Consider the following 12,842-nt stretch of genomic DNA (forward strand, 5'->3'; position numbering starts at 1 on the left):
TTTCCTTAAGAAACTACCTATTTTTTAATTATGTATGCCACAATTTACACTGTTTATGTCATTTATGTCATTACTGAACAAAATAACAGCAATTATTGAACAGTGATTTCAAACTTTTGGAGGAGAAAAAGTAGGAATGCTGCTTGAAATGATGGCCATATGTAGACATTTATTATACATCCCTTCCTGACGTTCCTATCAGTTATCTCCTGTTTGATACTCTCGGGAATCCGCTGTACATTAGGTGCCTGGGTTTGTTGGTGCAGTGCTAATGGAAAAATACATGTTGCTCTTACTGTAAGCACTCAGACTACATATGCTTCCATGTGTAGACTTTCATTTATCAGATGGCATTTCATCTGAGCATCTGAATGCATGTATAATGAGACACTCAAAGTGCTTAGTGAAATGACTAGAGGTATTAACCCCAGCATTTTGGTAAACATCTCACCCTAGTGCTCTCTCTGCTGGACGAATGCCAAACCTTAAACAGGGTCATTCATTAGTCACCTCTTCACAGTGTGGCTTGTGCATGCTGAGTGCACTTGACACACTGGAATCTACTACAGCACACAGGTGAGAGTAGCTCCCCATCACACCTGCAAAGCACTAGGAGGTGTGATGCCCATTTGAAGGAGATTCATTGGCTTTTAATTATTTATAGAGATTTGAGGTTTGAAAGCTATTATGGAATTTGTTTTCTGTATTATTATTATAATTTTTTTTTATTATTTTTCTAGCTGCACATTAGAGTACAGCTACTGCGCAACAGTACCACCAGACTGAGAAAGACCATACACAATACTGTTTAATCTACTCCTAATTTAACACTGCTCTTTAACCCTAAGAAGTCAAAATACTTCATGTTGGTATACTATGCAAAGAAAATTGGGTGGTAACATATGTTAAATTACATATTATAGTTAAATTCAAATTTAGATTCTGAATCCTCAAGTCCAAGTCTGTACTTCTGACTTATTGATGTCGTCTAAGCGTTAACCCTATTGTAGAAAGATCGTGAGTTAGATTCCCTGTGATGCCACAGCCATACATGGCCAGGAGTCCAATATAGCACAGTTGTTCTAACTCTCTCTGGGTGGATAGATGCCCCCTCCCCATCATTCAGCATGCTAGCCAGTGAGGACATCTGTTAGCTGATGTAACAGAATTAGCACTTAGCATTCTCCTTCAAGCATGTTGAGCTGTCCAATGTTAGATTAGTGGCAGTTCATAAAGATACAGAGGCGCTTCACGTGTCTTGGAGGAAGCATGTGCTAGCCTTCATCCTTCCAGTTTGGTAGTGCGATGGGGGAGCCCTAGCTGAAAGGTGGAAATGACCATGACCACACTGGGGAGAAATTTGGCTAAAAACCCATAAAATACATAAATTAAGACTGTACACACAACTAGCTTTCATCAACTTTAAATGGAAATAAAATATCTCCTCTTCTACGTAAAAACACACGTGATATCAATTAAAAGTTTCAAGTCTATTCACATCACTGGTTCAGGGGGAAGGGGAAGACATATCCCCTCCACCTTTGGAAATTTTGTGGGATCATTTTGGAGGTCATGGGATAGTTATGAAAAAAAAAGTGCACAGAGATAGAAAAGAGCAGTCAGTTATTATATGGCTGTCAGATGCATTTCAAATGGTTCTGTATAAACCCGAAATAGGTTATTATTTTGTTAATTAGAGCCAGAAACAACCAAAAGAAAGAAGCACTAACCTTCCCTGCAACTTTCAACACTTCTTTACTATATTATGATTTTTTTTTGACTTAACAGCCATAACAGTAAATAACAGTCCTTCCTTCTTCTTCTTAATTATCATCATGTTTATCATTATTTGGGGATTTTGCAAAAAATATTTCTAGCAACATTCGAATCAGATTTTAGTGACACAATTGGAATAAAAAATTGTTTTTATAATAGGCAACAGAATGAATCTCTATACAGATATCTCTATATATGTATATATAAATCATGAGACATCAATATGATAAGTGTAATTGTTGGTGTACTATGTTTACACAGTTTATATGCAGACAGTCTCCTAACCCCCCCCCATCCCCCGACTTGTCAAAGCAAATTTGCACCCCTGAATCAAATTTTACAAAAGAACTTTTCCTCCAGTTCTACAGTCAGGCCCGCTGGCAGCAAATAAACCATACATCCCCACTTGACATTCGCTTGCCTAACATGCTATTGAGTGATGCACTATCAACAGGTCAGGTTTCTGTGATATGACTGTGCTGCTTTATGGCCACCTGCTCTGTGGACAATAAGCAGCTCATGAAACAGGATAGCGCCTTATTGTTGCCTCTGTTAGTTCTCTTAATGATCTCTTCAACACAAAAGCTAAGCATGTGTTTTCCATGTAATCTATCTGCACACAAGTTTGAAAAAAAGTTATTCATTATGTAGATCTTTCTCATTTATCAATCAAGGCCTAAATCTCTGCTAGGTATATTACTCTAATGTTCTCATTCATAGTTTATGAGACTTGTTTTAGTTTAGACTCTAAGAGAGCATTCTGTGGATGCCCCACGTAATGACAGTTATGCAGTAAAGTAAAAATTACAGTTAGCCCAGGGCAGCTGAGGAAGGTAGCTCTATAAAATAAAAAGAGGTATCCTATGTCTATCTTCATGGTATTACAATCATTTGTGGTGATTGAAAGAGTAATACAGCAATTACAATGATGGATTCATGAATCATGTTCACGTTGAAGGTGCCTCACTAAAGTGATACGTTCATATAGGACAACAGTGGCCTCCTGTAGCTCTCTCAGACAGCTGTGAGGAAGCAATAAACCACCCAAGTTGCCTAGTAATCCATTAAAAGCAAGCATGTGGGACCACCGAGGTGCATACTTGTATCCAGACTGGACCACAATCTACCTTCTGCTGCAGTACAGACTTAAAAAGATGCAGCAGTCTCACCCTAGGCCAACTCTGTTTGTCTTCTCCTTCTTTTTCTCTCTTTTCTCCTTTCTCTCCCACTCTCTACCTCCAGGGCAGTGCAGGGCTTTCTCCTCTCCTGGTCAGAGAGGCCCAAGCATAGAGAGGCTAATAAGTGGCTATCAGCCGGGCTGGAGCTTTCTCTCCACATGAATTGCAATTCCGAACACCCACGCAGAAAGGCTATTTTCTCCTCTGTTTTGTTTTTGCATCCTCCAGAGCCATTTTGCTTCGAGCAGACACTGCTCCCAACTCTTCTAAATATATAAAAATAAAATAATACTAATTAAAATGTAAAAAAATAAATAAAAACAAAACACACACACACACACACACACACACATATATATATATATATATATATATATATATATATATATATATATATATATATATATAAAAGTTACATTTTCTGCTTCTCATGATCCAAGTAATCCCAAACACATTCAGTGATGTTGAGGTCTGGACTCTGGGGTGGTCAGGCTATTCTTCTTAGACTACCAGCAGCTATTTCATTTGATTTGCTTGTTTTGTTTTCCTTTTTTTCACTAATGGCTTCTTGATAGCTAGTGTCGAGTTGTCTTCTCACAGTGGAAGGATGGACAGAAACACCTGCAGATTTTTTCAGATCTGAAGCAAGAGTGGAGCTTGATTTTCTCCTCTCGCTCAAAGATGAAAGCTATAATAAGTACTGTGGTCTGCATCTTGCATAGTTGTTAGAAGTCACATTTTCTCTATAGCTTTACATTATTATTGAACTCAAGTTTCGGAAACTCCTTTTGTTTCGCTTTTTTTTAAATGTTTTTGACCCCTTGTTTATGCAAGTGAATTATTTTATATATAATTTTCTCAGAAATATCTCCAGAAAACTGAATCACCTTTGTAATAATAATAATAATCATAATCATAATAATAATTAGATAATAATTACTGATGGACGTGAGCAGGTCAGAGTCCAGATGTAAATTCTATAGAGAATATTTGATCTCATATTACATACCAAGTAGCTTGACAATGTTTTTAGACTGTTTGGAACTATCAATGCTTAGTGATACTTTCTTTCTGTAAAAGACTTCAACGTTTAAAGATATCAGAGTGAAAAGCGTTCCCATACTTAGTTACTTTACCTTTTTGTAATGAATTGTTGTTAACACCATTAAAAGCTCATTTTTTTAATAAGAGTATATATATATATATATATGCAATATAAAACGGATGGGTTAGTCCTGTTTAACTCACTTCCCTTAATGCTGCTAACAGTTTTTGTGTCACACATTATTATCATCAGGCACTATTTTATACTGCGGTTCTATGCCAGTGGATCTAACATATTTAAAGTACCTATGGAAGAGACTCACACCTTTTGTTTTTCGGCCTGTAAATGGAAAGCGTGAGCATGGGAGCTGGTCTGTATGGAGCTGTCTACCACAGCTCTGATAACGTACACACTCCCTTCTTATAGATATCAGCAGATCAGAGGCTCATTGGCCCCTGGCTCATGCTGGCCCTCACGTCAGCCTGTCAGTGCTGGCTTGTGTGTGGTGTCAGCGGTGTGCTGGCGGTGCGTTTGGAGTTTTCCCTCATGCAGACCCCCCATGTGACCCAGTTGTGTAAGCAGACGGCCCTTGCCAGGGCCGCACTCTTTCATAATGGTCACGTTGCTCACGGAGCAGTGCTGAGGAGTCCAAACAGAACGAAGACAAACAGAGACCACTGATCTACTGAACCTACACTCACATGCTCACATTTACATGACTGCACATTAACATAGCCAGCGGTGAGAACGGCTGGTTTTGCACAGCAAACCCTACTTTACTATTTTTAATTTGGAGGGGGGTGAAGGGGTGGATATCTAATAATATAGATATTATAAGAGATTTTTCTCTACAATTGAGCTCTTTTTTGTAGAAGCTTAACTTTTCTTTATATCAGATTCTGCAACCTTTTTCCAAAAGCTAAACGAACAAAAACACTTAAATTTTGCATATTTCAGCAGCAGCACTTTTGATTAATATTTGGAAATTAATCAGTTTAATGGCAAAACATCTTAGCTCATAAAAGTGGAATAGCACAGATTTTCCAAGATTTCTGCATAAGTAAGTTGTTAAGATTTAAACAAAGTAATTAAGTTGTTAAGATGTAAACAAGTCATTCAGAGTGGTTTGATGTGAAATGGTCAGTTCTAGAGAAACTTACTGAATCAGAATTTTTTTCACAGTGGTGGTGATAGGAACCAGATATGCAATTGCAGTTTAATGCCTCTAAAAGCTCCCTCACATAAAGTTATTACTTGAAATGGTTATAAAATACCCTGTCTAATGTCTGACACATTGTTTTAAAAGGTTTTGGACTAAAATGCCCTTTTTATATCCATTCAAGATGGAGATGGTTATGCAAGTTATCATAAGGCAAAATAGGACCCAAAGAAAGCTGTATAGTAAATAAAATGACCATATCTGAATTGTTGACATTGCAAACCCTGGGTATAATCCTGGCCACTGTAAAGAAATGTAAGTTGGCAGGATTCTCTACAATGAACAATTTCACATCAAACCACTCTGAATGACTTGGTTTACATCTCAAGAATTTTATTATGAAGACATTCTTAAAAATGTGTGGAATTCACCTTAAACCTATTTATTTTTTCCTACAGAGAGAAAATAAACTCATTAAGAACAGTCAGGAAAAGGGAACGTATATTTTGAAAAACATAACTGAACTGGTTTATAAACTAAGAGCTATCTCCATTTTCTAAAAGTCTAGCAAGCCTCTTATCAAATCAGAGTATAAGTACTCAGGAAAAACATCAGAAATTTGTCAAAACAACTATTATTTTGACAAAAATACCATTTTGCTCATATATGATATGATCTACTTAGCTAAAGGGTTATAGGGGTCCAGTGCCCATGGTGACATTTTTTATACATTTACATATCTAGCACACAGTGAATGGCTGACCTTAGTTGGCCAGTTAGCTCAGTATCAATCAATACTTTGCCTTTTGCTCACATTGGCTATGTGCTAATTTGTCATGGACATTTTAGAATTAGCTCACTTACTGAAATTTTCAGTATAAGAATCATTAAAGAAAATTATGAATTACCTACAGTAGACTAGACATTCATATGATACCACTAAGGTCTGAGGAAATTAGAAAGCAAATGACCACTTTTATTATCAAGTTCATAACTGCTTTTACTGTATCTAGAATGTGTTACTATAGAGACTGGGTGGGCAGACCCTGCTGCAATGGGACATCAGCTGAACAGGCTGTAGGCTGGACTTGGGGTGCATTCAGTACCCACTTTGGTTCATGCACATGCTTTAGCAACAATGCTTATGTGGATTTCCCTGTAAAAACAATTGCCTAGATTTTGAAATCTAAGCCATAACACCATTCTGTCTCAACATTTACTCCTGGAATGGTGTTCTGGTATGTTCCAGCCCATTTCCACCTCTGAACATAGCTATGATCTCCCTCTCTCTCTCTCTCTCTCTCCCCCTCTCTTTGCCTTGGTTGACCGGATGCTCACATGCAAAGGGCGAAATAAGCAAACTCACATGCACCTTTAGTGTTAATTACCAACATGCTGGTGCAAAAGTGGAGAAATAACTAAATAATGGCCTAAAATGGACTCTGCATTGACTGATTAATTGATTATTTAATAGACCGCTCTAATTAGATACTGAGGCCTATCACATTAGTGAGTGGCATTTCTCTGTAGTCCATTACTTTGAAAGCTTAATTTAGTGAATGCAATCCCATAATCATGTTAGAATGCAAATACTGTTAGGAAAAATATTATGAAAAACTGGCCCTGTGGAGTTCTGAATGCTAAATATAATGCAGCAAGTAAATGCATTAATTAAACAAAAAAGTAATGATTATAAGTACTGGTAATACCAAACATATATTTCTAGAGTAGGTTGCACTGGAGTTTGGAATCACACATTAAATTAACAATTTTATTCAAAACCTTTGTTCAAGTCTAATGTATACAGTGTAGACAGAATTAATATAAGCTAGACACCAGAAGGTATCAAGACGTCTTAATCCTATAAACAAGTTGAAATGTATGAAGTTGTTAAGTAGTAGCATCATAATACACTCATTTTGTATGTGAATCTGCAACAAAATTATTTGACATTATTGAAAACAGTGACTCCAAATGTTTGACTGCTAGTGTATGTACAGTTATGATAGGGTTTTGTTGCAGTGACATTGCCTTCAGCACTTCAAAATGTCAAATGTATTCCAATCCACCTTTTGATTTATTGAAGTCAACATTATAATCATAGTTCCGTAAAAATGCTGGAAAATTCACTGTCTATCTTGACATGGCTGTTCAGTCCATAAATATGTTTTTGCTCTGCTGTATGAAAGAAAATGAAGAGCAAGCAAACTTTTAGACACTTTTTCCAACCATCATTCATTCTTTATTAAAGCTTGTACATTTCAAACTCATTTAACTCCTTAAAATCCCAGACATATTACATACTAAGTCTTATTATTCAGGGACTTCAGTGCCAACTGGCTGAGCCATTCTTAAGGAGTGTAATAAAGCTTTGGGCCTGGGGGTTAAGCACAGTAATAGATACTCTAATAGTAATAGATACAAATACAAATTTATATTTAAAATAGAATTTACTTGTAGTCTAATATTTAATCACAAACATATTTCCTACTGTTAATCTGCACATTATAGAGTAGCATCTTTTAGTTTCTGTTGGTGAGGCTCTGTACAAAACCACATTTCTTAGCTGTTTTTGATTGATCTTTAAATCTTACTTATTTCATAATTACCTATTCATTGCTGACTACAAAGAAAAGGCTGTTTCCAGATTTTAGAAACTAAAAAGAATTTGGCTTTTGATTTTTTAATAATAAACTACTTATCTAGTTGTACACATACACATCTCAGGACTGAGGTAAGCCTTGGGAACAAGATCAGAAACCCCCTTACAAGAGATCTTTTGGAGAACCATGCAAGAACTTTGTTTGGTGGAACATAAAACGACAGATGGCCAAACAATGCTTTATCAAGAGGCCAGTTTAGAGTTTTTGCGGCTGCAAAAGCCCTTGGTTCACATTGCAATAGTAGGAGCCGCATATCCCACAGCAAGATTTCTATATCTCTGCTGTCGTATCAAAACCTGTGTTATTTCTCACCAGCAGCCTTTTGAACATTTCATGATGAGTGTACAATTTGAAATGGTACAAATTACTAATATCTTGCACATCAGTGTGCACTGAGACACTAGTTCCTTCTCTTTTAAAGTTACTGTTTCAGAGATAATGAGGTTCTGTCACCACAGCAGCGAAGTATCTGCGAAGGCTGAGAAACATTACTGAGAAACAGCTCTAACAGCAGTGCATTTTGCTGATCTTATGAAAAGTCATCCTTGGCGAAACAGGGAGCCCAATCTAGGCCATCCTCCACAGCTCACCTCCCCAGCTGGAGCACGTGACCACGCTCCTCCTGCACACCTGTGACTAGACAGCTTTCCGAGCCAGCTGATATTTGTTCTCTCACTTTAATCTTTCTCTACACCTGTTCTGCCTCATTCTGTCTGCCTCTACATCTTTTATCTTTTCGTTTACCTGTCCTCCACCCCCCACTCTCTCTTTTATCTTTCAGTGCACCTGCAACACACCCCCCACCACCACCACCACCACCACCCATGCTCAACCGCTTGTGTCTCTCTGTCCCGTCTGCCCTTTTTACTTTTCACTCTGTACTCTAAGCTACTGTGCCTGTATCTGACTCTTCCTGGGTTATTTGGGTTTCCCCAAACTGAACACGCTGCTGCAGTCTCAGGAATAGACATGTAAAACCTTACAGAATTTGAACTGCATTCCATCTGCCAATGCTGGCGCTCTTTATCTCTCTCACTCACTCACCTGCTCTCTCGCTTTCTCTCTCTCTCGCTTTCATAATCACCAGGGACATGAATGACAGAATGGAAAGTGCTACCAAGTCAGGTCACACACATGAGCACGTGTACATTTATGGGCATGCACACACACACACACACACACACACACACACACACACACACACACACACACCCCTAAATGTCTTACTGCAACACTGAAAATCAAATTATGAAAAACATGTACCTCCATACAACACGTTAGAAGTTAGAGACTACCCTTAATGTATTTAATTTCCAGTCAAAATAGCCATTACATACTAGTTATTCATTTTTCCGGAGATATCTCTGAGGTGATTAGATATAAGATAATCCACTGGCATAAGGAAGAGGAAAGATGAAGAAAAATAAGTGGGAAAGAAACAGCTTCCGACACTAGAAGATACAGAGAAAATGGGACTCCTAACAACCATGCAAGATGTGGTAGACCACCATGGAGTGACAGCAAAAACAACAGACTGGCCACCCCAGAGTCCAGACCTCAACATCACTGAATGTGTTTGAGATTACGTGAATAGTCAGAAAATTGGCAGAAAATGCAACTTCTAAGACTGAACTTTGTGTGGAAAAATATTCCTGCAGATTTATTTGAAAAGCTGAAACATTCCAGAAAGGAGTGAAAGGTGGTCTCTGACTTTTGCACAGTGCAGTTTGTAAAGTCTAGCAAAAGAGCCTGAATGTTGCATCTGCAGGCAGCTTATATAATACATTGATCTGAAAGTGGTGCTTCAACTGCATTACTTTGTTGTACTCATCCAACTCAGTAATAATCAATATTCTATTTTAATGGGCTACTTTCAAATATAACCATGTTTTTACTTTACATTCCACTACTTTTTAAAGAATTCCTCTAAAATACTAAATCTAATTGCCATGAAGATTTTGTATTGAATCTTTTCCTAAAGAATCCTAATCAAACCATTATGAGATCAGAGATTTGTACCTCTACTGAAAGAGTATGACTGTGGATACAAGCCTACATAGTTGTATTTATTTATTTATTTATTTATTTATTTTGTAGGTCGCAGACAGAGCTTAGTGCAGACAGTTCAGGCAAGGAAAACACTGTCTCGTCCTAATGTCAGAGCATGACAGCCAGACAGAGCTCATACACCTGAACTACATTATTACATCCTGGCCACAGCCTCAGATAAGAGAGAGGCAGAGAGAGAAATCATGACAGTCAGAGTCAAGACTCATCTGCATCTTACAAACAGGCATGCCCCACAGTATTTGTTCAGTCAAGCCTATTACCAGACCCCACTGCATTTTACAAACTGTGTGCACTTCATACACAGGGAGGAATAAGGTTGTTTCCAGATTACTCTTGTTTTTCCAATGAGTTTTTATGGTAATACCGGATGGTACATGCTGAATAGCTGAACCCCCGGTTACCCCGCAGCAGCCTCTGGCTTGGACCGTCCCCTTTTGACTCTGTAACATGCAACCTGAGTGATGTAGTTGGACACTTTTTACAAGCTTTCTTCTCAGGCAAGAATCAAAGAAGACTAATTGGAGCTCATGTTGTCAAAAGGAGAGGCAAGAGACCGAAAAGCATATGGCAACATGTTTGGGTCTGCCCTGGAGGTTTTGTTTGTCTGCAGAGTCATAAAAAGCAGCTGAGTCGCTTGGCATTGTTTTTTCGTCCCTTGTCTGTGTCCATATTGTGTACTTGGTCGGGTAATTCTTTCCAGAATAGCAGGCAGAATTCCCAGAAACAGCGATGCAATTCAAATCCGGATGATCTATAATTTGAATCAGATAGTTTGTTATTCTGCTCAGACAATAATTATTTTGCTTGGCTCAGGTGTGATTATCTGCTTAGACTTAGACTGATGATTAAGTTATTTTGACGGATGCATGGGAGCTGTTTTCACCTGCATCTTGCATGAGTAAAGTGAATACAGTACTGGGCAGAAGTCAGAGACCACCCTTCATTTGTCTTATTTCCATACAGAATGGTCATTAAATACAAGTTATTCATTTTTGAGCATCAGGAAAAAAGTCGAAAACATTGTTAACAAAAAACAAAATATAATATCAAATTTTTCAGTATTTATTGTGTGCACCATTTGCTTTTCTTACAGCTTCTATTCTTTTCTGGAGACTTGCTTTCTGCCGGGATTTTCCTACACTTTCAAAGTTCAGTCTTAGAAGTTGGTTGTATTTTCAGCTTCTCACGATCCAAGCAATCCAAACACATTCCGTGACAGTGTTGCTGGTAGCCCTATTTTCTCTTTATCTTTGAATCAATTCCAGTTTTGCAAACTTCTGTTTTCTATTTTCCCTTAATGTTCTACTTCTTTATGCAAGTGAATTATCTTATATCTAATTTCTGCACAAATGCCACCTGAAAATGAATAACTCAATGGCCAGTTTGATTGTGAATGAAGAGAGATCTCTGATTTTGCACAGTACTGTAGGTTGAGCCCTGTGGTACGTCGCCCTAATGTGGCTACTATATATATGAACACTAAAATAGTAATTGTTTTTACTTAAATTTATTAGTAACAGTTAACAGTGCTGGTGTACATGTGTATAAAGGACCTCAGATATTATGTACGTACCAGTATGGCAATGAGATATGCAGTCAAAGTCCTAAGTCCCAAGTCCCTTGAGTTGCATTAAGATTTATGCAATAATCAAGGTATGAAAGCTACATTACCCACCACTGTAGAGTGGTATTGTGCTAGATGCACCATGGCGCCATGAGTAGAAGTCTCTGCAAATTAGATCAGAGGTATGTTCCATAAACAAGTCCAATGGATATGTCCCATACAGCATTTGCTGACTGTAATTCTGCCCGCAATGTTTGGATACTCTAAAGAATGGCTTTAGTTTCAAATAACCTGATGGCACCATCTGATTTGATTGTATTATTGATGTTTTTAGTACTTTGCAGTCTATCAGTCGCCCTGTGACGCATGTTGTTTAGTGTTTGCATGGCTCCCCAATACAATCTAGACCTTTAATGTCTTATAAAATGAGGCTATACAAGCTCTGTGGTAATTCGCTGACAAATTTCTTCCAGGTCAAGGTAGATCAGTGTTAAGCAGATGGATTTCTCCTTGGGCTCTTTTGCTGCTTGTTGCTCTTTGTTGTCTTTAGCCATCCCAGGCAGCCCAGTAAACCTCTCTGAGGGTGCACCCCGAATACTGCGTTCGTAAGCCCTGATCCGGCATGGCAGAGAGCCTGGCTGACGACACAGCCAACTATACATTGTCTGGAGGTCTGATTTCACTGGGTTCCAGTGGTGAATGCCACATTGTAGGCCCTAGCCCCTCTGGGAGGATATTTATAGGGCTTTTGTGGTGGTCAGTGGTGCTGGAATGTGCAACTCTACCACGCTCAACATTGGGATTCCACGCATGCATGTCCTGCCAAAGAGAATGGGCTATAAACTGGAGGCTGCTCTCGGATGTGAGTAAGGGCTGTATGCGTACGAGCTGGTCTATACGCTAACAGGCTGTCACAGCCCTGATATAAGGATGAGGTAAGCCTAGCGTCATTGACTTCTCTCATGCTGACCTACACTAACGACTACCTGAAAGCCCTTATGTACGATGAGCACTGATATCTTCAGGTGCCCTGTACTGTATTATTCCTACTCTATTGAGTGCACTCTGAAACCGTGTTCTATTACAATTCAATCACATTAAATCATACAGTGGGAGAGTTTTCATTTATCTCTTTGCATCTAGTGAGCCAGTTGGAAAACCTGATCCCCAAAGCCTCCAATATGTGTGTGCATGTAATTGGAGTAAAGGTTGGCTTGGTTGGCTCTGTTTATTGTTCGAGGAGTATGCCTGCGGCCTGAGTGGACAGGTAAGTGCATCACGAGATGGTGTGAAGTCTCAGCTCCTCTCAGTTTGGAGGTGGAGTGATGCCCAGCGTGTAGTTTTGTGCTCCCTGATCAAAGATACAGAGGAAGGCACAGCTTGCTAT

General features: G+C 38.6%; 1 protein-coding gene across 3 annotated transcripts in view; it reads left to right on the forward strand.

The window, feature by feature from the left end:
- The window catches only part of scn5lab (sodium channel, voltage gated, type V-like, alpha b), a 128,805-nt gene that overhangs the window by 92,844 nt on the left and 23,119 nt on the right, over nucleotides 1-12,842 (forward strand). The window lies entirely within an intron of this gene.

The sequence above is a fragment of the Colossoma macropomum genome, unplaced genomic scaffold (assembly GCF_904425465.1).
Source record: "Colossoma macropomum unplaced genomic scaffold, Colossoma_macropomum, whole genome shotgun sequence".
NCBI lineage: Eukaryota > Metazoa > Chordata > Actinopteri > Characiformes > Serrasalmidae > Colossoma > Colossoma macropomum.